This window comes from Carlito syrichta, unplaced genomic scaffold (genome assembly GCF_000164805.1).
Source record: "Carlito syrichta isolate Samal-C Ts95f unplaced genomic scaffold, Tarsius_syrichta-2.0.1 Scaffold214639, whole genome shotgun sequence".
Classification (NCBI taxonomy): domain Eukaryota; kingdom Metazoa; phylum Chordata; class Mammalia; order Primates; family Tarsiidae; genus Carlito; species Carlito syrichta.
Window position 1 is genome coordinate 339,540 of NW_007158735.1, and position 26,867 is coordinate 366,406.

The window sequence follows — 26,867 nt, forward strand, 5'->3', positions numbered from 1 at the left end:
CGAATGTGATTATATACTACCCGCACATGCCCTGTCAGGAATATTACATTCCCTTGCATTGTTCAACTCAACCTCTTGTTCCTGTGTCATTTGCTGTGAGAAAGGCATATCTCAGAAGGGAGCCACATAAACTTGGATCTTAGGAGAGAGGATACATGGAGTAGTCCTGAACTTGACCCATATCCTGAAGTAAAGATGCACTAATCTGCAAACATGCAACATGAGGAACAAATAATACTATTTTTTGGTTTTGCCATAAACTACTGAGACTTTGGGGTTGTTGGATATGAAGTATAACCTGATGAAATTTTCCTAATACAGTGGCATGATAGAAGTAAGCAGAGAATATGGTGAGGAAACATTCAAGAAGTTCAAAAACCAGCCTTGAGCAATAGACAGCAAAGACTACCAGGAAGAAGAGATGCACGTAAGTTACATCCTCAGAAGAGAGAAGCCAGAAGAAGAGGAAATGGTCTAGGAAGTGGGAACACTCATGCAGAGGTTCAATATAATATAAACGCTAACATGGTATATTCAAGAGGACCTGAATAGTTGAAGCTCTCCATACAAGGGAGAGTGCGGAGGACAGGCTGGAGAATAGATTAATGAGAGACAAGAAGAAAAACCACTTTATGAAAGACTTCCAGTGCTAGGTCAACATTATAAACTTTGTCTTTTGGACTATATTCACTGGAGGGGTTTAGAAGAGCGAGTAAGGGGAATAACTTGGCATTTAAAACTGATCATACTAGCTGTATCGGGAGGATTAACTCAGAAGAGAGAGAAAGCCTGAGACAAGGCAGTTAAGAAGCAATTGCCATACAGGTGAGAGAAACAGGATGAGCAGAGAGAAAACGATAGAGTCTGGAGACAGTTAGGGGCCAGGATCAAGAAAACTTGGCAGTTGATGAGCGGCAAGGGAGAGAGGGAAAAGCAAGAGGACTTCTGGGTTTCTGGGAGGGCAATGAATAGAGGGTGATACTTTATCTCAACAAGGGAAATTGTACAAGGGCCAGGCTTAGGAGTGTGTGTTGGGGAAAGAGAGTGCATTCAGTTTGGGGCATGCAGAGTGTTAGGTGGCCCTGAGATACCTAAATGAAGATATCCTTTAAGTGTTGAATATATGAGTCTGGGGCTCAGAAGGGAGATCCGGTTGGAGATAGCAATTTGGGAGTTGTTAGGATAGAGATGGTAATTGAAGCCTTGGGGATGGAGTAGAGTGAAAGTTTGCAGAATGAGAAGAAATTAGTGTTGAACATGAAGTATGAATAGCGCAGGCACTGTTTCTTTCAGGAACCATGACTGTGAAACAAGAGACAAATAAGAGATGTAGCCCTAGGAGTATGTTAGGGTCTGTGGGTTGAATCGTGTCTTCTATAAATTCTTATCCCAGCACCTCCAAATGGGAACTTATTTGGAAATAGGACATCATAACTAATTGCACATGTAATTAGTTAAGATGGGGATGAGGTTATACTGGAGTAGGGTAGGCTGTAAACCTGTATGACTGGTATCATCATGAAAAGAAAAATTTGGACACAGAGACATACACACACAAGGAATACCATGTGAAGACTGGAGTTATGCTATCACAAGTCAAGAAACTACCAGAAGCCAGGAAAGAGACCTGGAGCAGATCCTTCATGAGCACCTTCAGAGGGAGCATGACCCTGCTGACACCTTGATTTTGGACTTCTGGCCTCCAGAACTGTGAGACAATAAATTCTATTGTTTAAACTACACACTTGGTGGTACTTTGTTAATGACAGTCCTAGAAAACCAATACAAAAGGTGCAAATAGGATTTTGTTTTGTAATTTTTAAAAAATGTGATGTGTTTAAATGGTAGTAGAAAAGGTCTGACAAAAAGAAGTTGAAGATAGAAGAAAGAGGAGATGCAATGGATGGAAGGAAATCTCTGAAGAGGAAGGAGGAAGGAAATGCGATCCTCCGGAGCATTGGGGAATGGCAGTGGAGGGAGACCCTGGCTCCCATTGTGTTGGGAGCAGAGTATGGGGGATTTGACACAGGTAAGTGTGGATGTAGAGATGTTCTTAGACAAGAAAGAAAAACACAAGAAATTTTCATGTTGATGTTCCTTTGCAGTTCCTACCCAGATAACACCTTACCAATGAAGCCTCTCTTTACTACCTGTTTAAAACATTGATTTGCTCCTTCTCTGACCCTTTTTTATTTTTCTCCACAATAACTTCACTATCAGTCATAGTCCATAGTAGTGAACTTATGTTTGCTGTCTGTCAGTTCCCAGTAGACTACAAGTCTCACAAGGGAAGGGATTTTTGTCTGCTATGTTTACTGCTATATCCCTAGTAATCTGAAGTATCCCTGGCTCATAGAAGGAAGTCAATAAATAATTGTTGAATGAATGACAACTTTTATTTTTTCTCCAGCAAAATAGGAGACAAGGACATCTGCTAAGGAGGGAGAAGAGAGTGTGACAATGAGGAAGAGAAGGTTAGAAGTATTGTCATGCAGCACTAAAGTTCTGGTGGAAGGTGGAAACCATGAAATAGTTTCTGAGTTGTAATTTTCTCCAAAGGTTCTTAACAGCTCCCATGTAGAAGGGGAGATGAAGTTGAATAGATTAGGGTTGAAGCTTTTCCTGAGTCGATATAATGGAAAGAAAGGGAGCAAGGGCATTTTGGGAATTTGGCAGGAGTATGGCTGACCGCACTCTGTGACCACAGAGTTTTACTTGAATAGGAAAGGAGAGAAAAAAAAAACCCCCAAAAAGAAGAGGGAACTGGCAGATTGGGAAGGAAGAAGAAAAAGTCCTCCTGATAAGAAATTGAGAATTTCAGGCACAGTGCATTGCATACCCTGATGAATGGAAGCACCAGAGGTATGCCCTGTGTGAGAAGGAGCTCAGGGAACTGACTAGACAGGTAGGCAGGAGGCATGGTTAGTTCCAGACAGGCAAGAATCTTACATACCATACTTATGAATGCTTCTTATGGAAGGGGGTCTGCATTTAGAATCAAGACCCAGGTGGAATTTGGACTCTGATATTTCCTGGTGTGTGATTTTGGGTGAATTATTCTCTCTAGGTCTCCATTTTCTTATTTTAAAACTAGGGATAATAATAACATCTTTCTCATGGAACATTCATGAGATTGAAGGAGATAAGATATGCAAATACAACTACTATATTTAAAAGAATACATTAGATGGCACAGACACTGTATATTGCCTGTATAGAGTAAGTGTTTAATAAATATTGGTATTTTATGGTGTTGTTTGTTTGCTCATTTGTTTTTTGTTTTGATAGAGTTTGATTTACACACACAGCTCTAGTGGTTGTGCAGAGACGCAGAAGTGGGAGAGACTTAGGAACACCTACAGAGAGACTGGGATCATAGTGGCCAAGATGCTGGTCTTGGCAGGAGACTCGGAAAAGAGAAAGTTTTATCTGACCTCTCCTTAACTTTTCTGTGTTCAGAAAATTGGAAATTAGAAAAGATACCTTGGATCCTTTATAGTTGATGTTTGAAAGACTAGTCTGATCCAAATCCCAACTCTTCCATGTATTGGGTATATGACCTGGATTAGTTACTTTCAGCTTCATTTCTCTCATATTCAAATTAGAGGAGAAAAGCTCACCTCTCAAGGCTAGTGTGAAGATAAAATGAGATTATGTATCTTAAGAGTATCTGATGGAGGTACCATTTGGCATAAAGTAAGTGCTCATTAAATGACTGTAGTGGTTATTGTTGATTTTGTCATTATTGGTTTCCATGGATCTCTGGGGTGGGGAAATCACTGAGTTTTTTCCAACACGTAGATGATCATGACCTCTGTAGATAGAAAATAATGTGTGGTTAATATATTATTTAGGATAAGTGCTAATCTCTGCAACATAGAGATTCTAAATTATAGTGCTCCAACAAAATATTTTCTTCCTTTCTCCCCTAACAGTCTTGAGGGCAGTGGCACAGAGTCAGTGGGGTCACTATATTGAACTCAACATACTGCTTCTGCCTCTGAGTCCAAGGCAGCTGCTCTAGCTTTCTACCCTCTAAAACTCGCAGGGAGTTCCATTACTATAAGAGGAAAATGGTTAATGGGTAGAAAGGAAAAGAGAACAGGGTGATCCTGGGCAAGAGAATTTGGGTAAGAAAATTGCAAAGACACATGCATTTTAGGCATTTGGATGACCTGGAAAATTATTAGCAAGACATGGTTGGCATCTTATCTGCTAAAGCTGAGTCACATATAGCCTATTCCATGTAGCTGAATTATAGAGAGTCTTAGAGCCAAGGATCCAGAATGGTGATTGCCTCATAGATAGAGAATCAGGTGGTCTCCAGGTCAGAACATTATCCCAGTTTTCCCAGGATTGCCTCCATTTTATCAGTGAAGTTTACCACTATCAATGATAGCTGGTTGCCCTATGTCCAGGGTTCATTTGAAAAAAAAATTATTTTTTCAGTTATGCTTCAGTTACTGCCAAGGAAGACAGCAATTCTTTCTCCTATCACCACAGCAGCCACACACACATGCACACACCCACGCACACATGCACACACCAGAACTTCTCTATTGGACTGAAATGCTGTGGTCAGTCTCTGGAAAGATAGGGCTTAAGGAAAAATATAATCCATTCATTTATTCAGCACTGTTATGTACTAATCATATACCAAGTACTAAGATAGGCATGCAATGAGCAAGGACAAATGAGACATAGAACTCGATTTAAAAATGTTCACAGTTAATCTGGGAAGCAAGATCAGAAAACTGCAATAAAATGTGTAAGTGGTACATGTCACAATGGGAAGAACCCAGGATCTGAAGCAAGGGGAATGCGCCCAACCTGAGGAAAGTAGAACAGGTTTCTTGGACATAGGGAACCTAAGTTCCAGCGTGAAGGATGGATATTAATTAGGCAGGCAAGGTTGTGGGAAGGAGGACAGCATGTAGGGGGGAGTAGGCTATGGAGGACTAAGGGGAAGAAAGCTATATTAAGCAAAGGGAACCACTGTACACCTGTATCATACAGGAAAGGGAAGACTTCAGAGTTGACACTTAAAGAAGAATCACATTGGTTAAGCAACAACCTAACTTCAAAAATCTTCCTACCCTCTCCTTTACCATCTAGGCCCAGATTGGGGTGAGCCATTTGTTAGAACTGCATGTGGATCCAATATAAATTACTGAGAAATGAACTGACTCCTTTTGAGGACTTCATCTCTAACAGGTGCTCTTTACCCTGGAAGAGTCAGTCGAGTGAAGACTCTTCAAGAAGAGTGAAGTCAATCTAGAAATCGTCCAGAAACCTGTGCCCATGTCCTCAGCATGTCCAGCAAGGAAGCATGTACATGCATGCCAAATAGTGTGAGCTTCCCAATACAAATGAAGCTCTCAGGAACTCATCCTTCTCCCAGAGGGGCCTAATGCCAGCTTCATGCTTCTTTCTATGGGCTCTGTTGAGCAATTCTAGGGTTCAGAGCAGCTATGAAGTTAGAGGGTCTTTCCATGTTTTCTGTGAATAATAAAGTATTGACTAAAATAAATTGTTAATAAAATTGCACGTTGTATGATTAAGCTTGCCCCAAACCCTATTTGATATTTATATTAGCATGTGCCAGAACTTATATTGAGTGAGATTCTCCTTCTGAAGCTGAGTCCTGTCCTAGTCCAGGTCTCACCTCATCAGTCTCCCTGTCCCACCTGCGTTATTAGGGACAACAAGAGGCAGTTGTGACAGAACCACCTGGAATGCATTTCTTGGCCCTAGTTATGAAGAAACCCTTTGGAAAGGGTTTTTTCTCCTCAGGTAAGTCTCTTGTACCAGCTGTCACAACATCAGACTCTTCACTGAATAAGGAAGCAAAGAGTAGGGCTTGTCCCTGTTCCTCAGTTAGCCAGGGAGAAACACCCATGCTAGGAGAGAGGGTTATCTGGATTTGCACTGATTTCTGTACCCTCAGCTGGGTTCCTCTCCACCTTTAATAAGATGAGTGATGGGAAGTACTCTTAAGAGGAAAAATTAAAATAACTTTAATAGCAGAAGAACACTGAAACTACATCTTAGGCAGGGCTTACAGTGTGTTTTGAAGACTAGGCAAGGTTACGTTTCCTGGAGGCAGAACGTCTTTGCTGGAAACATTTCTTCTCTCCTGGTCTGGGAGCAAATGGCAACCTGTGTCTCTAAGGCCTCCTGAGAGTCCTTTTAATCCGTAGAAACTAAAGCCCACCTTTTCTGCCCAGTTCCCCATCACTGAGCAACTCTCACTCCTCAGCCAGCAAGACACATTGACAGTGATGGATACACTCCAGTGGAGTTGGAGAGTGAGTGAGGGTGTGAGAAATGATGAAGAACACATCTGGAAGGTGCCCTGGAGTGAAGGCTGGAGGCATTCCCTTGCCTGCACTTATGAAGAATTCATGGGTATTCTTGCTGCAGCCATTTCATTTAACCGAGTCCCTCACAAAAGAGGCATGCAAACAAGCACCTCCTCTATGTGCAACGGGGCATGCCTGCATGCTTTCTGGTGCACACACACAGCTGTGCAGGACGTGCGCTCCGACACCATCTTCCCTGGCCACAGCATTGCTTTATATTTAGTGCCTCACATTTGACACACTATCCAGCAGCAAGTAGTTCTATCTAAGTAGGTAGGTGCTGGACAGTCACTGTGCAGTGGATGATATAGAGGAGATAGGCATCGTCTCCTGACTGGTAGGTCTAGACTCTAGATGGCTGTTTTCTAACTGCAAGTCATGCCTCACTGTTGGACACAAAATCAACTTATTGGGCCATGGTCAGCATTTTTTTTAAAGAATAAAAAATTTAGGGTATACACACACTCGCGCGCGCGCACACACACACAACATATCCTGATATAAAATGTGAACTGTAGGCCGGGCTCTGTGGCTCAGCCTGTAATCCTGCACTTTGGGAGGCCGAGGTGAGTGAATTGCCTGAGCCCGAGGGTTTGAGACCTGCCTGGGCAACTTGGCGAGACCTCATTTCTACAATAAATCAAAAAAATTAGCCAGATGTGGTAACACATGTCTGTAGTCCAGCTACTTGGAAGTCTGAGGTGAAAGAATCGCCAGAACCCAGCAGGTCGAGGCTGCGGTAGCCGGGAGTGGCCACTGCACTCCTGTCTGGGCAACAGAGTGAGACTCCAACTCAAAATAAATAGATAAAATGTGAACTGCGATACAAGCAATATGAAAGCCACTGGTGTATTTGCTCTTCAAATTTGAAATTTCCTGAGTCTGTGATGCTTCTACTTTGTGTTGCGCCCTGTGTGAGGCACTGGGGGCTACAAGCAGGCTTAAGATGTGTCCTTAGACTGGGACTCTACTCCAAGGAAGAAGAGGTCAGCTGACATGTCCAAGCCCCTCTCTTCTGCCAGGTGTGCTGCTCAACTCTTTCTTGTATGTTACTTCTTTTAATCTCACCAAAATTCCTGTGAGAGATGTATTTTTCTTTTCCTGTTTCACGTGAGGAAACGGGCTGAGAAAGGCTAAGTGACACTTTCTGGGTAGCAATGGTGATCATGGAGCATGAGCCTGCACATGAAAAACAACTGATATAATTTGGGATTATAACTTTACTCCTAAATGTTTGATACAGGCAATCATAGTCATAGAGGACCCATGGATGAAGCGATCAGCGTGAAATGGTCCATGTGAGAAAACTGGTTGTCACTGATAACCTTTGTGGAGAAGGTCATTTTTAGTTGGAAGAACAGAATAAAGTTCTGATCAATTCAAGAAAATACTGACTGCATTCCAGATCCTGTGTTAGCAACTGGAGCAGAACAACAAGTTTCAAATGCCCCTGCTCTCAAGGAGTTTCATGTCTAGAAGGAAGCACTGAAGTAGATATGGCTATCTTTTATGCTAAAAGCATTTTAGGAGGCTCAAGCAATTTCCTGATGCTTCGAATTTTGTAAGAAAGTGGCCCAAGTGAAAACTTTTGTATTTTCTACCAGGGTTTCAATGATTAGAGAAAGAGCTTTTTACTGAATTGCATAGAATGACTAGAGGATGGAGGTACTTTTTCGGAGTAGCCAAGAATACAGTCAGAGAGCTTCTCAGGCATGGGAAGGGCCTTATTCAGCAACCCTGAATAAAACCCAAGGCATATGCAATGGCCAGGGAATGGGTTTGGATAAGATTCATCCAGCATGCTTTATGTTCAGAGCTAGCCCAGGCATTGCTCCAAGGGTCCAATCATCTTTTGGGTGTCTCAGCTTTGCCTCTCAATCATACGTATCTTATTGTTCTGAATTGCCATGCCAGGGCTAAACTACCTCCCTAGTGGTTTGCTGGTACCCACCACCTGCTTCTCTCTAGCATTTTCTGATCTTCTATCAGAGGCAGCGCTTTTGCCCTGGATTTCCCTCTTTGTCCTGTTCTGTGTTCCTCTATCAGCTTTTTTGCTAAAAGCTCAGCAAAATGTCTCTTTGTCCATCTCCTCTTTTCTCCCACTCATGTCATTCCCAATTCATACCTCAAAGAGTGCCTGTAAGGCATCCTTTACACATGGAACACATGCCGACTTCCTCAAACACCTGCTGTCTCTCAAACTGAGCTCCTTTTAGGAAGTTTTCCCAGCCTCGAGATCAGAGAGATACCATCTCACCTCATAGAAACATCCCTTTTATAAAACTACTTCTCAATATAAATTCAGTGCAGCAGATACACAAGATCATTAAGAATAGCAGCTGCTATAGTTTTGCTATGTGGTCTTAGAGCTGGTGTTTCCGGTGAAGGAGCCCCTTGTCTTTCTGCTGCATAATTGAATAGTACCTGGCACATTGGAGAGTTCAGCCAACAGAGACTATATTGGGATAGACCAATCCGTTCATGCACAATTGATGCATTTCTTATATGCCGGGAATAACAAAGATGAAAACATAAACTCTGTCCTTTGGTATTTTACACTGAGTTGGAAAGGGGGACGTAGACATATTGGTAAAAAATTTCCAACAAAGAATAGAATCCTAAATGGAAGGACGGGCGTGATTCCAGATTACTCTATTCGATGCCTCTGTTGGTTTGTTCCTCTTCTCTCTCAGGTGCAACAGATTCACAATCTTTCTGGGAATGATCAGACAGCCTCTCACTTCTTTGCTTCCCTTGCTGCCTTGGTGCATCCCTGCCTTTCACCTGTCCTGCCTCCCCAGCAGTCAGGTGATGGCTCCCTGAGGATGCATAAGAGAAGTGGACTTCATCTACCATGCATTGTGCTCAGGGCTGGGGCGGTCTTCCTGATGAGATAGGAGCTGAGAGTGAGTATAGGAGGCAAAATCTTATAAAACTCAGTCATTAAAGCAAAATAACACAAATGAAAGCAAAATATTTTCAACCTATTTTTTCCACGCAAACTTCTCAGCTCTATACAGATACTACACGGTCACATTTTCAAACCAATAAATAAATATGGAAATATACAAAGTAAAATATGTCAGTTCCTCTTCAGTGTTGTCTGCCCACTGAATCGCCTCATTTCCCCTTTTAATATATATGTACATTTCTATCTATCTTTTATCAATAATGGGATACTATACTCATTGTTGTTTGATATTTTGTGTGTAATAATATGACTTAGGAACATTTCCATGTTAGGAAACATATTCTACAACATGTCACATATAGCTATAACCCATTCTTTTCAACAACTGTGCAGCATTCTATAAAAGAGAGGAATAAAAACGTACTTTAAAACATCTCACCATATAAACATATTGACTGGTCCTTGCTTTCATGATTACAGACAGGCTATAGTAAAAACATTGTAGATGGTTCTTTGGGTCTTTGTATATTTCTCCAAAGTAGAGAATCCAAGAGTAGAATTATTGGCTCAAAGGGAATGCACATTCAAAATGTTGATTGACACTGCTTAGCAGATTGTAAAAATTATCTTCTCTTTTATCCTCAACAACTCTTGATATTATCAATATTTTTACAAATATTACTAATCTTTGGCAGGAGGTAAAGTGGAGAATATTGTTTAAAACTGGAGACCTCTACTTACTTGTACGTCTTCTTGGATGTTTGTTTCTTTACTTGTTTGTCTTTTCTTTCTGTATATTTTCTTACTGGGGAGTTGGTGGGTACGAAGATGCACTGCCCAGCAAGGGGAGTACTGTCAGCCCCTCAGGGATCACCTTCCTTGTTGAGAGCCTCCTTGACCAAGGTCATGCCCTTCCCGGATATGACTACACCAACAACTGATTGAGATGAAGGTATGACGATCTGACTGTTTCAGCCTCATACATAGCCACTCAGATGGGAGAGTTGAGTTCCAGAACTCCCCATGGGGTCAACTTGGTGCTGTTGGCCCTGCTTGTCATTTAGACCTCTTCCCCTGGTCAAGCTTAGCTCTTTTACCCTTTCCTCAGGCATTAATACCTTAATAAGCATCATGCACGACAAGCTCCATCTCAGAGTTGGCTTCCTGGAGAGTCTGACCTGCAGCAGGCTGTCTGTCTTTAACCTCATGATGTGTAGGTGCACCTTTTGTATAGTGGATACCAAATGAATGCTGTCAGTATAATGGGTTCCAAATCACAGAAGCCAGAAGTGAAACTATTGATTTTCTCTAACTTAATATGATGTTCACCCTTTCCACTAGGTGGCAGAAGCTGAATCTCAGACTCAACCATCATCAGCCCTGCCCCAGGGTTGAGTCCAGATACCTGGGCCTGAGAGGATGAAGGCGTTGGTGGCAGGATGCAGCTGGTCTTCAGTTACTCTTTTGTCCACTCCAGCATTTCCTAAGGAATACCCTACTTCCTCTGGTTCCTGGTGCTCAAGTTAAAGCTGAATCATCCCTTGTCCCCATCAAGTTGACTTTACTTGCTACTTCAGTGCCATTATTGGGTGCTCTGGAATAACTTGGCTGTTTTTATGCATGCTGAGCATAAGGGAAATCTGTGAGACTGTGTCAAGCCCATCTTCCATGATATACTTCATGGGTATTTGCACTCGTCTCTCCAACACGGGCTGGGGGGAAGGAATGGGAACACAGGTCTGGAAAAGGACATGTCGGATTCTTTGTTTCTGAGTTTTCTGTCACTAACACCCCCTACCCCTACCCCTCCACGCACACACTGCCCCTGCAGAACAAGGCTCAGTACCTGGCAGAAGTCTGGGGCAGAATCTTTTTCTCATGCACCCGTTGACTTTTCAGCTCTCTCTACTTTCCGTTCAACTCCCCTTCTTCCCAAGCCAATAGAATCTTGATCGAGAGTAAAGACAATCAAATCTTGAGACTGCTGCAAACACATTTTTCCAGATAGTTTTTCTATGTGCTATCCTAGGTTTTGGAAATTTAAAAAACTGAGAATGGACTCCTTTGTTCTCCGTATTATGCTGTGTCATCTATTCTCTGATGAACATAGAATGTCTACCTGCTGCCAAAATGGGGAGGGGCTGTTGGTGAGGATGGGTCAGGTATAACAGGAAGCTAGGAAAAAATCAATTATATCAAAATATTATTCCACTGCACTGATCTTTCTTTCACTTGTCTTTTAACTTTGTTTATGGAGTCTTTTGTCATGCAGACATTTATAATTTTTGTACAGCAAAACCTGTCAATCTTTTCCTTTATAAATTCTAGGTTTTGTGTCTTTCTTAGGAAAGCCTCCCAATATATAAATTAAAAATAAGTTCTCTGATATTTTCTTTAAACCTTTTAGAATCTTTTTCTTTACCTTAAGCTTCTCAGTGCATCTTGAATTGCTTTTTTTACAAGACCAAGAAAAGAAGAGGCTCCTGTCTCTTTCCTCCTCTACCCTCACCCCATCCCTTTAGGATAGATAGTTATATTTTTTTTAACACCATTTATTTCTAGTCAATTATTTCTCCACTTATTTAAAATTTCATCTTTACCATAAACTAAATTCCTATAGGCATACAACATTTATTGTAAACTCTGTGTTTCAGAATATTCCAGATCATAGTAAGTATGAGATAAAAGTTGCATGTTGCTCCTTCAGTTGTCTTCACTCTTGTGTACATTTTGTAAAAACAAATGTGATTCTAATACTTAAAGATAATGTGTTTTCATGTAACATGGTTACTAAATTCAACAGGCTACTTCATTTTTGATCCACTCAAAATAAACCCAGTGAACATTTCCAATTCTGAAGAAAAAAAATTTGCTATTCTAGACTCCCAAGAAATTTTAAAAGATAATTTTGACTGAATGTGGTTATGTACATTAAGAAAGTCCATAGTATTCTTTTAATATACTAATGGATATATTTTTGAAAAGTATTTGTTGGTTATTTATTCAGAGTTTCTGCCAATTGAGCCAATTCTATATTCCTAAAAAATCTTATATTTCATCTAGTTTTTTTTTTTTTGAGTTGGAATCTCACTCTGTCACCCAGACTGGAGTGCAGTGGCTGCTCCCGGCCACTGCAGCCTCGACCTACTGGGCTCCAGCGATCCTTCCGCCTCAGCTTTCCAAGTAGTTGGAACTACAGGCCTGCGCTACCACACCCGGCTAATTTTTGATTTATTGTAGAGATGAGGTCTCACCAAGTTTCCCAGGTGAGTCTCAAACCCACAGGCTCAGGCAATCCACTCACCTCAGCCTCCCAAAGTGAGGGATTACAAGCTGAGCCACCGAGTCTGGCTTAGATTTTTTTTTTTTAAAGTATTGGTTTAAAGTTGTACCTCATGGGGCGGGAGCCATGGCAGGGCAAGCATTTGGAAAGTTTCTTCTGCTCTTTGACTGAGTATTGGTTGACAAGAGCACAGCTGAAACTGTAACCAAGGGAGGAATTATACTTCCAGAAAAATCTCAGGGAAAGGTATTGCAAGTGACAGTGGTGGCCGTTGGCTCAGGTGCCAAAGGAAAGGGTGGAGAGATTCAATCAGTTAGTGTGAAAGTTGGAGATAAAGTTCTTCTCCCAGAATATGGAGGCACCAAAGTAGTTCTAGACAACAAGGATTGTTTTTTATTTAGAGATGGTGACATTCTTGGAAAGTATGTGTACTGAAGCAAAATGCTGTTGAAATGGCATCAACATGAAACTGCCCATTCTACTGAAGTTGTGAAACCTTTCATCATGTAAATAATTTTCATGCCTTTCTTTTAGAATAAAATAATAATATCTAAACTAATGACATCCAGTGTCTCTAAAATTTGGTTTCGTTGTACTGATATAAACATTTTCAAATAAAAATATGAAAAAAATAATAAAAATAAAAAAGTTGTACCTAGCATTTTCCCAGTGTCTAAAATTTAATTCACATCTTCTTTCTTATTTCTAATGTTGCTTGGATAATATATTTCCTTTGATTACACTAGCCTGAGTTTTATCTATTTTATTGGGTCTTTTTTTCAAATAACCATTTTATTTTATTTTTATTGATTTTATTTTTATTGATCAAGTTTTCTGTTTTTTTCTTTTAGATCATTCTCTTTTTATGGTGATGACTTGCTTCCATTGACTTTACTATTCATTTTCAACTTTTCTTTGTAGCCATCATCGGTCATTTACTATAGTTCTGGCCAAAGAGAACTACTGTTTTGTTTTTTGTTTTGTTTTTTTTAGTGGGTGGAAACATTTGCTTTCCTAATAAAACGCGATGAATGCAAGCTGAAAAACCCTTTCATATTCTCCTTGTCCCTGTTTGCAATATGAATGTAATGTCTGGAGAACCAACCAACATTTTGAGAGATAAGGCAAAGACAAATACAATTGCAAAACCATTGGCCATGATATTGTTTAACCACTGAACCAATGCCAGTCTGCTCATCTTTATACATCTTTTTAAGTAAAGAAAAACAACTGGGTTCTCTTTGTTTAAGGCACTATGTTTCTTTTTTTGGATATATACTGTCTTCATTCTTTTATATATTTTTATAAATGTATTTAACCAATATTTCTCTCTTTTGAGTCAATTGTTTCCTGTTTTTCTGTTAATTTTAAAGTTTTTTGTAGTTCAATCTCAGGTTGGAGTCCATGTCATCTGATTGTTAAAATGTATTCAGATTTTTTCTTTACCTGAAGATGGTCTGTTTGTTTGTGAACATTCCATCGTGTTTGGAAAGGCTGAATATTTTTTATTTGTAAAATTTAAATTTCTCTGTCTTTCTGTATTTATTTATCCATCCACCCCATCTATTTTATTTATTTACTTATCTTCAGAATGTTTGTTTTATTAAATCTCTATAGATATTATAGTTAGATATAGATATAGATATAGATTTCCAATCTGCAAATCTCTATTTTAACAGAGAACTTATACTTTCATATTTATTGAGATCAGTAAAATATGAGAGTGTTTTCTAGTCAACTGCCGCTATGTATTTTACTTACCATTCTTCGAAGTTATTTATTTGGCTGTCTCAGATCTTTTGCTATCTTTTTTAAGTGGTCTGTACTTCTTTTTTCTCTTTTTTCCTTCATAATAGTTTAAAAGTTATTCATTATCTTTCAATTATTCATACCTCTTTAATACATGCAATAAAGTGTATTTTTCTAAAAATATTTAGAGTTAGTCATTATGCTTTTCCTTTCCTTGAGGACACAGAATCTTAGCTTGTTTTTTCTTCCTGCTTCCTTTTTTCACAACTATCCACTCATCAAAACCTTTGATCTCTCCTATGTTAAGAGTATTTGATATTTGTGTTTAAGATGTTGAGTATTATTTATTTTTACAAAACCATAGCATCAATAATGATGTAGATTGAACTATAAATAATACTGGTTTCTTTCTACTCTGGCTATTACTTGTGCCTGTGTCACTTTGGCACATGGAAAATGCTTCCTCGTCTCCTTCACTATTTTTTACAATAACCAGTATGTTCAGTAAAACTGTCCTGTTATTTGTCAGTGTCTAGTGAAAGTTGTCTTCCAGCGTGACACCCTACAGGAGGTATCTTTAGAATCCTACTTCTGTTTGCTACCTCACTGCTGTTGCTTTAGTTCAGGGTCTTCACACTTTTTGACTAAACTCTTTTTTGACCTCCTAACTGGTCTCTCTGCTCCCACATGGGGCTTAACACGAAAAATTGTCTTACAACACTGAAGTTCTATAATTTTGCATCAGTTAGCGTCACTTATCTTAATTAATTAAATAACCATTATATTGATAACCACTGGTCAATTTCCCACTTAAGCTATGAGTAACTTCAGGAAAAAAATTACTAATAGTTGTATCAATACTAATTATAAAGTGTCTGTTTTACAGTAGGTGCTAAATAATTACTGAACCACTAATCCAGTGAGTGAATAAAAAAATGGTGTTTTCCTGTGTGTCAGGGATGAATTGTTACTATATTTAGATAAAATACAAAGCCTATCACAATGCCTGGACATAGCTGAAGCTCACCTGGTAATAGTTTGATTTACTAATATGCATTTTTAAATCTAACTTGACAGAGAAACATAATAACGTACTATACTGTATTTCAAGGAAATAAAAACATTCAGCATTTTTGTAATATGACCAATGTTTTTCTAAAATAAGGGTGTCATCTTAAATCAATAATTACAGCAGTAATTGAGAGGTAGACCTCCTGAACTCCCCTTCTGCTTTGATTATACCATGATTCCTTGATCTCGGCTGCTTACTTTTTTCATCTGTATGATGGGAAAGAAAACTAAGGTGACTAAAAGATACTATAATAACCAATGAAAACAGAAAAATTCTAGTGGCATTTTCAGTACTTGCACATGTAATTTTGATTGAACTACGATTGTAAATGAAGAACACATAACTGGAAGAGGAGGAGGGACAGTGTGTGAGTGAGCACGTATGTGTGTGGCTGAACTTTCAGCTCTTATTAAGTATCACACTTTCTTGCCCCATGTAGGTGCCTTACTTGTGTGGTGACATTTCTGAAAACATATCATGTCTAATAACATCAAACACAAACATACTTGTTAAAGCTACTTTTCCCAACAGAAGCCATTGCAACGGCATGACAATATTTCTAGATTACTGTAGAAGGCATGAACCATGTCTGTGTGAGCACGGTTCTGTTGACAGTGATGGAAGTTGTGATTTCAGGACCCCAGAATCTCCTCTTCTCCCTTGAATAGAACCCCCTTTTGAATTAGATAGATGTGGGGAGCAATGTTCTACCTGAAATCACTTCTTCCATATTTTAGTAGCCAGTTTTAAAATATTTTGTCCTTGGTGGCTCAGCCTGTAATCCCGTGCCTTGGGAGGCTGAGGTGAATGGATTGCCTGAGCCTGCGGGATTGAGACCCGCCTGGGCAACTTGGTGAGACCTCATCTCCACAATAAATAAAAAAAATTAGCCGGGCGTGGTAACATGCGCCTGTAGTTCCAACTACTTGGAAGGCTGAGGCGGAAGGATCGCCAGAGCCCAGCAAGTCGAGGCTGCAGTGGCCGGGAGCAGCCACTGCATTCCAGTCTGGGCGACAGAGTGAGACTCCAACTCAAAAAAATAAAATAAAATAAAATAAAATATTTTGTCAATATATACTACCCCTAGAAAGTCTTTCTGAATTAAATGCAAAGAAGATATACTGAAGCCTAACTCATCTATTAAGTCAACAAACTGCTCTCAATTTTAAAAAACATAGAGTAAGTTAAAACCCAAAAAGTAAAAATTGAAGTGTAAAATGAATATTTTATTTCCCTAAAAAAGGAACTTTTCCCCAAAATAATATTTCTCTACCTAATTGAAAAAGCCCATGCTTCCCTGGTAGGAGACCTAATATGTGCTTTGAGCCTGTTAAGTGCTAATGAATTTAGTACATGGTATATTTAATCCTGGGAAGCTATTTTTCCTCCCCCATTCACTAATAGGGCAAGAAGCTCTGCCCCACTTCAATGACCATGCCATCTATTCTGCCTCTAGGTCTCTGATCTACCTGAATAGAGACTTTTCCCCTAAGGTTTGTTTTATTAGTGTTTTGCCATTGTCATTACATTATCTCTGTGTGTGTTTTTAATGCTCTGCTTTACATAAAGATGAATGATGCCTGACAAGTGAGAAGAGGGCAGGGTGTGAAAACACCTGAGTTCCAAACCCCCTTCACTGCTGCCTTGTCATTTTTGACTAGGAGTTTCTCTCTTCATGGGGAGTCAGGAAATTCGGCTCCTATTTTTAATCCTGTCACTTTTCTAAGATTGCTTCCAGATCCAGCATGCTATCATTTTCTGTGCCTCAGTCTCCCATCCTAAAACAAAAATGTCAATAATAAGCACTGCCGAAGAAATATTTTGTGAGAAAATTATGAAACAGAATGCATAAATGTGTTTTGAAAATAAAAACACAACTTAGGAAGAGATGTATATGAGTCCACAGATGACGGCCACAGAATACCTTGTTTGCCAAGGATCCCAACACTCACGTGTTTGATTTCCCTACCATTTCACCCTAATATCATCCTAATCTCAAGCCCATGCAGAATGGTGGGAGGACCTACTCAGTGGACAATGGATCACAATTCTTAATGAGTCAAAGGGCATAGTGTATGGCGGGTGGCTCAGAGCACCTGGGAATGATTCAGGTACTGTCTCTGTCTTTCTTCTTCTGGGCATAAATCAAGGGCTCTAGCTTTTTGGCTGCCAATTCAACACCTTTTATAGGCACTTAATTCACTCAGAAATTAAAAATATATACATACTCTTAGCAGAAAGTACCATTATTCTTCAGCATGACACATGATTTGATTTTAAGCCTTTATATGTCTCGTCTATATTCTTCTGTGGGTTAGAATCAGTCAAATGTCTATGATGAATAGCTATTGCTGCCTAGGCTAGTTACCTCCCACAGAGACTCCGTTGATCCCCTCTTCCAACAATCTTATCTTCCCCCAGCACTGCAAAAGTCATCAATGTAGTTTATGGTGGGGGAGGCACACGGACAAGTCAGATGTATGAGAGTATCACACCATGTCCTTCTGTCACTAGATCTCCTGTTTCCTCTCTCGAAAAACAACAGTCAGAATCAAAAAGTCAAGTCAGCAGTCACTGTTAGCAAACCCAGTCTCTTTGGTCTCCATCCTTGTCCTCTCCTCCCCTTTCCCAACTCCATATACTCACACTTTGCTCAGGGTCCCAGGGCTCTTCTGGCCTCACTATTGTCCCTTCTTTCATAACATGAGCTTTGTAAAGAAACTGAAATTCCTTCATCTTGAACTTTCAGTAACAGATAACTGCTTAATTTTCCCATCCCTTCCAAGTAAGTTGTGTTTTTAAAGACTTTGAACTTTCAACTACAAATAATATAATTTGGGGTAAAGAAAGCCAACGTGAATTTCTTGGGAGAGAAGGATTCACAAGGGGTCACCCAGTCAAAACTTAAACTAAGGCATCCGGACACCTTCTGGAATAAAATAAACAACATTGGACAAGGACCAGATGAGTTGATTTCATTGCCAGTTCTGCTCATATGAACCTAAGCATGTGATTGTCCTTCTATGGACACTACTTATCAGTGCAAAATGATAAGCGTGGGATACTGCTGGCAGGGTTCTGGAACTCTGTTTACTCCAGAGTCTTCCTCTAAATTCAGCTGAGAGAGTTCAGCATGTTTTGAGATAATATTAAGATAGTATGAGGCAAAATGTTTGAGAAATACATAAATCTTGCCCCAGACCAGACTACTCTGTCTTTAAATTCTTTAAAGTAGATATGTACATGGAGAGAAATGGCCAAAGGCAACAAAGTAACAATTTATTGTCAAATAGGCTGAGTCATTAACCTCAACATAGAAAAGTGGGTCTGCTCCATGTATCACAAGAATTCACTTTCCTTTAAATCTGAGCTCCATTTGCTCTGTTCAACAGCCTGGTGGGCAGCAGACTGCAGAGAAGTGGTTTCCAGAATCCATATGCACCAGAGTCATTTGTAAGTGTGACTTGCTAATAGGAAGTTGATGGGACTAAGCCACCATCCCACGATCTGCCCATCTAGACTAGGGGAAGCACAGGACAGGCAGTTGTCCAAGTCCAGAAGTCCAGGGGAGGATTTGCCAGGAGAAAGATGTGATTCAGTATGCATGCCACCATATTAACCTCCAAAAATCTTCATTTTTATCACTTTACTTTCTTGCTCGGAATAAACAGCAGTGATGCGTCTCAAATTCAATTCAAGCTTCTTAGGCATTCAAGACCCCCCAACTTTAGGCCAAACTTCATGAACTCTCAGTATTCTCTTGAACATGTAGCCTCAAATCTACCCAAGGTAGATCATGCTGATGTCCACAGAACTTCATGTTTACATCCAACTTTTGCCATGCCATTCTCCTGAGTGTGAGTGAATTCCCACCTTCTTTCATTCAAAGATGATCAAGTCTAATGTTCTGTTTGCTCTCACTGACCATGTAAGGTTTTCCCTTTAAGTTCCAGCTTTACTTAAAGTGTGGCCAAATATGGGAAAAGAGCAAGTTCTTAGGTGTTGAGAAGACCTGACCAAGTACTAACTGTACAACTGTGGGTAAGTTAACCTCTTTACTTGTGAATTTAGATTAGTAGTATTCACCTTCCGGAAACATTGTAAAGGTTAAATAAAAAAAGAGCACATGCAGAATGCTCATCCAGATGTTTATTAAATGGTGGTTAACTACAGTTTACTCCTTTCCCCATCTTCTTCTCCCAGCGATTAGAGAAGGGGGAATTTGGTCCATTGGGACTCCACCTGTGACTTTATTTTAATTCCAATTTTTCTTTTTTCTTTTCTTTTTTTTTAAGTAAAGGACTCCAGACACCTACATTTCTACTTAAGGCATTCTCTCTCCCACAAGCATCACATAATATCTGGATATTTGCAATATATCAGGGCAACTCATGTGGGAAGAGCAGGAAAGCAAGGACATTTTTATTCATGTCCCTCCACATGGACCCTTTTAATCCAGACCCTTTCAGCTGTGCAGGACAGAAACTCCGACTAACTTGAGCAAATAAGGAAACCAAAAGTTCTGAAAGGCGTGTGACTGGTTCCAGGCATGGCATGTCCTGCTTTCACTGATGGCCTTTCCTCTTGTTTCTCCTTTGCTCTTCGTCGATTCCATTTCTTTGCAGGTATTCTCCACAAGTTAGGAAAGATAGGCTCTGGCGGCAGTTGCTGTTTCCCAAAAGCACCTAGAAAACTCTCAAGGAAGAAACTGATTGGTCAGTCCAGGGTTCTGTGCTACTCCTATTCCAAGAGTGTAGCAGGTCTCCACAAGTCACAAGGAAGTGATTCCCAGTGTGTTATGCAGCCAAAAGTAGCAGCCTCCCAGTCTTCTAGAGACCCAGGAAACACTTGTGACAGTAAGCATCCTATAGGTAGCAGCTCTCCTGTGAAGCTCTGGTTGACTTCTTCAGCACACTGATTTGCTTTTTCAAGCAAGCTGATTATGAAGACCAGGAGCCAGCCAATCAATGTGTGTGTGTGTGTGTGTGTGTGTGTGTGTGTGTGTGTGTGTGTGTGCGTGTCTGTGTGTGTGTGCACATGTGTGTGTGCACGTGCGCACACACGCTGGTCACTGTACTAGGACACCTGTGGCCTATTTTGGTGAATCTACAACAACTCTGTGAAGTAGATGCTATTATTTCCACTTTAAGGATGAGACGGGATGAAATGAAATGAGAGCATTGAGCATCACAGGACTGCAATGGATAAATTGAATTAGACTCAAATCCAGATCTTCTGATTTAAAATCTTTCTTTCCATTATACTATCAGATCTTATTGCTTCTTTTTGAGATCATGATACAATTTATAGAAATCAAGGCCAGGTGACTGTGCCTATAATTTGGTTAAAATAAAATAAAACACTGAAAACTTGCCTTTTGTAGGGCTTTGGACTTGCATCTCTGTGTCCTTAATTTCCATGCTGTTAAGAATTATACTTTTATTTTACTATCAATTTAGGCAACTTACCAATAAATCAGAAGGTATACTGCCAAATTCTGCAGTCATATTCTCAAAATAGACCCGCATAATTCGGATGTTACCTGGACCCATTCCACTCACATCAGAAGTGACCATATACGGAGTCCCATCCAAGATGGCTGCAGGTGCCCCTTTCCAAGGAGAGTCCCTGTAAAGATAGGAGATTGCCTTCTTCCTGCCAAGGCGTTCGCCCTCCCTGAAGTGGCATCGAACCTCGCTCAACCCCAGGTGCGAGGGCAGGCCTGCTCCCTCCTCCCGGGGCAGGCGCCTCCAAGCATCTGGGCATGTGAGATCGCCCACCGCACGGAGCCTCAGCAGAGGCAGGACACAGCGGGCGGACGACGGAGCGGCAGAGCAGCGGCTTTTGTTAAGTCCTGAACATTATTTCAGCGCTGCTCTTTAGATTTAAGCTCCTGCAGTTCTTTCCATAATAGCTGAGAGAAATAAAAAACACTGCCTCCACACCCCTCCCTGCCTCCCCCACACGCACACACACCCACCTCCACCTCCTCCTCTCGGTGGCATTCTGTCTGCCAGTCCTCCGGCCTGGCCCACCGTGTGTGTGCGATTGTGCATCCCTCAGGCTAGGGCTGCTGTCAGGGTTCAGCTGGGATTTGGACAGCGGGGCAGCCAGGTCCCACAGTGACCTTACTGGACTTATTGTCTATCGTCAGGAAAGGTGACAGGTGTGCGTGGGGGCAGTTTACAGAGAATCAATCCCTATTTGTACTAACTCATCGCACACAGTGCAGAATCTTAAGCTACCCCATGACAAAAGGTTTATGAAATGCGGTCCTGACTATCCTGGCCAAAGAAGTTAAAGACCTTATCTGTTTCGCCTTCCTTATTTTTTACTTCTTATGCCCCCTCCTTATTTCTTACCTGCAAGTAGAAAAATCATTTCTATTGTAAAATTCTCTTAACTTCAAGGAGGTGGGTGGCAAGAGAATATCATTTTGCCTAGAATTTGAGGTCCCCTTCCTGACATTAATTTTGTCTTGGGGTATTCATCCTCCTCTGTAAAATAGCTGACCCATGAGGAATAAATGATTTACAACAGAAATCTGGCTAATGCAAGAGGCAAAATGAGTCCTGTAGACACCTGATGAGCAGTACTTGAGTTTTCTAACTCAGGGGAAGAACTCTGATTGCCGAGGAAGGAACTGTGGTTTCAAAGTGTCCCCTTCCAATCATAGCTTCCACCAATCATAGCTCCCCCCAAGTCAGATGTTCTTTCGTCCTTGTCTCACTTTGAGTCACAGAAATCCCTCACCATAGCCACAGGTCTCCCAGAACAGAAGGACCAGACTTCTCATTCTTGGGCAGTTGCAGCAATACAGATTCCCAGCTCTAAGCTACCCTGAAACACAGAAAGGAAGAACTCTGACTATGTTGATGTGACCTGTTTCATTAGGTACAAGATGGGTCTGGTTGAACAAAACCCTTCCAGGTGTAGCTCATGATCAGCTTTTCTATCTGAAATTATAGCAATGAGTTGCCTAATGGGCCAATAAGCCAGTATTGGTAACATTGTATTAAAACCCATGACAAAGGAGGGGGAAAGGTACCCTCCCTAGAACGAGGGTGCTGGTGTGCTTTTTCAAAATCTGAAGGCCATGGGGAAATTTTACTCCACGTGGCAAATTCAAGCATTGAAAGAGCTATGGCTCTCCAGACAGCTTAACATTTAGCAGCATTCAGAGCCCAAATTAGACTTCTGGTTCTGCAATCCCTGAGGATATATTTGCCTCAGTGAATGCACAAAGTACAATGTTGCAACTACTATGTCCAGGAGTCACAGTTCCCAAGCACAGATAGCTTCTCCCCGTGACACATGGTAGACCACATCCATTTCAATTTGGTGAAAACAGTAAAATAAATAATAATTAGTTGATGGTTATGATGTATGGTTATGGTGGGGTTGCAGGTGTAATGACTATTCCCAGATGAGTAGTTAAGGTGACTCAACCTAATTCCCACAGGGCTAGGGGGCAGAACTGGGATTTGGAACCCACAGATGCAGCCCTGAGTCTGTACTCTGGATCCACGAGCCACACCAATGACAGACCAGATATGGCTACCTTACTTGTGTGAAGAAAGTGGCTGTGATGCATCAGACATTATGCTAGGGGTTGTTTTTAAAACAATCTTTTCAGAATTGTATTGCAATTCTGGGTAAGATGGGGAGGTTCTCACAGTTTCTAGAACACCAAATCTGCCTGGTTTATTTCCAGCTCTAGTTTTTAACGGATGGTATCCTCTGCCAGCAATATTGTTTCCTCTGCCCCAGACCTAGTCTCAGAGATCTCACTCGCAAGATGTTCAGGACCCCTACCCATCTCCACAGGGCTTTACAAAACTGCCATAGAAAACAGCTGTCGATCATATGCTGGCTGATAAAATTAATTATTATGTACCAACCATCTGAAACCCAATTAATACCGAAAGCAGTCTATGGGGTTTCCCATATTTTTGTATCAACTTATGTATTATTTCATAATGATTATTAATTTGTAATATGATATGCTCTTGAAAATAGCAAAAATGTTGCTTGTGAGAATGGGTGATAGTTACACGCGTCCCTCACAGGATTCCGCATAAGATGCTATTTCTGAGGTTGGTATGAGACGCCAGTGCTTAGGTTTAAATTATTCCTTAACTGCTGTGTGTCTGTGAACAAGGTTTTGCTGCTCATCTATAAAATGGGCATGATGCTATTACGAGTTCATAGGTTGTGAGGATTTAATGAGAAAGATACCAACTATGATCATTCATTTCTTATTATTGCTACACACATGGAAGCTTAACAAAAAAATTGGTGAGTGTGTGGATTTATTGTCATTTAGGGTGAGAACATTTAGAAATGTTAGTGTCTCTATCTCTCTGGGTGGGGACTGAAGACCTATTAGTGCCCTGTGATCTTTGCATGGAGAGAAGTGAAATGGTGGTGAAAGGAAGCCACCTTCCTTCTGAACTGCACTGTTATCACTGGCCGCCACAGTTGCTCCAAAGCATTTAATTACACATGTCACTATGCTGAGCACTGCACAAAAAGACTCATCTACAGATAAAATTCTTGTCCACTGGGAGCTCACAATATCAAGGACATTTTGATAGACACATGAATTAGAACTTAATGGCAAAAAAAAAAAAAAAAAAACCAGTTAACATAAAACACCTTTAAAATGGGAAGGAACCTTAGTAATTATTCCAGTTTTGTAATTTTACAGACAAGAGGCCAAGGTTTTCAGAGGTAAAATTACCTACCCTGCCCCTCTGTGTGTGTCTCCAGGGCCCCTTCCTCTCAAGATCCCTGCGTCCCACACCCAGGGGGTGTTGTTCCCATTCATATGCAACACAAGGTGAGCTGCATCTCTTAGACTTGAGCACAGTGGCAGTCCTGTTTTATTTCACCTGTGTGCCCGTAAATATAAACAGACAGTGAGTATGTTTGTTCTATGCAGTATGAAAATATGTACATTAAAATTTTTATGGGGATTACAAGGAAGTATAATTAGCTATGAAGTTTTGAAAGAATGTTTTTTAAATGAGTGTTAAGGTATATAGTAGGGGGTATAAATATGTTAGAATCAGCTAGAGGAGGTTCTATGAAGGGCTATGTTTTCCAGAATTTTTGTGCACATTCTATAACTTGCCTCTCAGTAGAGGAAGCCAAAACTTATAATCAGCTTATTAGGCTTTAGAATTAGATCTCCATTCAATTATTTCTGTTTGTTTTTATTCTTACTATCGACAAGAAGATGAATGTCTACAACTCTGTGAGAATATTTTGTAACTACATACAAACTTTACACTAAGAAAGTCCCTCAGCATGTCTAGCTTAAATCTGTCTTGCTGCAGTTTAAACCACAGACACTTTTTCGTGTATATATATTGACTAAGGCATGTAGAATAATACCTTGCTGACTTTTAAAAAGGCTTCTCCATAATCAGACTGCAGATCTTCTCTTTTTCTCCAGATCCTAGATACACTTCACTTCTTTTAATGGTATCACATACACATGGATGAATTTTTAGGAAATCGATTTTTTTAAAGTGTATGAAAAATAGGAATAACATAGATATTCTGAAGCAGGAGTGACAGGAGGAGAAAATAGAAAGTTATTTACTATTTTCAAAGCAACTAAGTGGAAAGGTTGATGAGAGGGAAAGAAAAAAAAATCTGTCATTGAATGATATTTCCATCAGAGAGGAAAATAGGTACCAATAAATGAAATTTGACTCATCTTTGCAAGTTTCACTGAGCATGAAAATGTCCCTTTAAAATTTGCCGTAAGCGATAGCTGGCTATGGGATTTTTCCAGTGCAAAGGGAATCTGAGTTCAGGAGGCCAGGGAATGTCAGGGGAAAGGGATTTTCTGATGCTTGGGGCTCAGGGACTGTCAGTTTAAAAAATGAAAGTAATATAGAAGGGGCAAAGTGGCATTTATCATTCTATCTCTCCAGGCTCCTGTCTCTTTAATCAGCTAGCCTGATTTGCCCAGTAAATGATTCCTGTGAGAGAGAGAGAGAGAGAGGGGGAGAGAGAGAGAGAGAGAGAGAGAGAGAGAGAGAGAGAGAGAGAGAGTGTGTGTGTGTGTGTGTGTGTGTGTGCCCGCGCGCGAGTGTTGTAGCTCTGTCAATCCTTGGATTAGAACCAATGATTGCAGCTTGTAGGAGGGCTGTCCAGGGCCAGATTGTACAATGTGTCTCAGTGCCAGAGTATGAGTGGAGATAATTACGGAGAAGTCATACTCTCTCACACCCTCGGCTTTCTTGTTGTGTCCTTCAGCAACACAGTGGATTTAAATCTCCTTGCACGAGCTTGAGAGCAACACAACCTATCAGAAAAAAGAGAAAGAAAAAAACCGAACCTGACAAAAAAGAAGAAAAAGAAGAAGAAAAAAAAAATCATGAAAACCATCCAGGCAAAAATGCACAATTCTATCTCTTGGGCAATCTTCACGGGGCTGGCTGCTCTGTGTCTCTTCCAAGGTAAGAGCTTGCTATCGATTTGCCTATGGTAGACCCAGGAATTGTACAGTGTGCTTTATAGGATTCGCAGACTCCCCGAGTCGGCTCTGCTGCGCGGTTTGCAGGTGGAGGGGAGAGCGTTGAGACAGCATGGCTGGGACTTCATTCTCCCGACTAGGCTGTGAGAATATTGATTTGCTTCTGGCTGCTGCCGGAATGGGGGGATGCATATGCATAAGTAAAATGTGTCTGGTCCTCAGGTCTGTGGTTATGTGCTAGGCTTCCGGCTTCATGCACATTCTTGCACACATGCACAACACGGCACACATGTAAGCCGGGGGAATTACAGATGCGGAGGGCAGCGGGGTTGCTAATGTGTTGCTTATGCGACTGGGAAGAAATTACAAGAGGAAACTTTAAATATCGGCCAGTGAACTTGCAAAGCTTCTAAAAGGAGCAATGGGAAACACAGGCTTGGAAAGAATCAGGCGCCTCCTGAAAGGTCCTGGTCAGCTCTCCGGCTTCTGAAGGGACGGGTCAATTTGCAGCAGTGGGGGACAACTGTGCTAGTTTGGAATGTGTTTGCGGGTGTGTTTGTGGCAGGGGTGTGGGGGTGTGGATAACAATCATAAAGGGGAGGGGAGATAAGGCTCTGAAATTCTAAGCTTTTATAAGTTGAAGGGAGAGAGGCAAGGAGTCGAATGCTAATTTTCTGTTTATTTATCAGCTGAGCCCCAGCTCCGGGCTGCAGTTGAGTGCGCGCTTTGATGTTCTCTGTGCTGCCTTCATTCCATTCGGGTACATTGGGAATCTGCTCCACCTGGAGTCCATTTGCTGCACTGTGTGGCCCCCACAGCCTGTCCTGGATCTCACGTTCCTTCCAACAGCAGGATGATCTGCAAACCTGCTTATTCCCACCCACTCTTTCCTCTGGTGTATCTAGTTTGCCTCTTTCATATTGAAGATACCTGAACTCACAGGGGTTGAGGCAGGCTGAGAAACTTTCCCTGGGTGGTCCAGCAGGGTTCTCTGGGAG

General features: G+C 40.9%; 1 pseudogene; it reads left to right on the forward strand.

Annotated features, from left to right (window-relative positions):
• The first annotated feature begins 12,682 nt into the window (after positions 1–12,682).
• LOC103253251 lies at positions 12,683–13,204 on the forward strand (annotated as a pseudogene).
• The last annotated feature ends 13,663 nt before the right edge of the window (positions 13,205–26,867 follow it).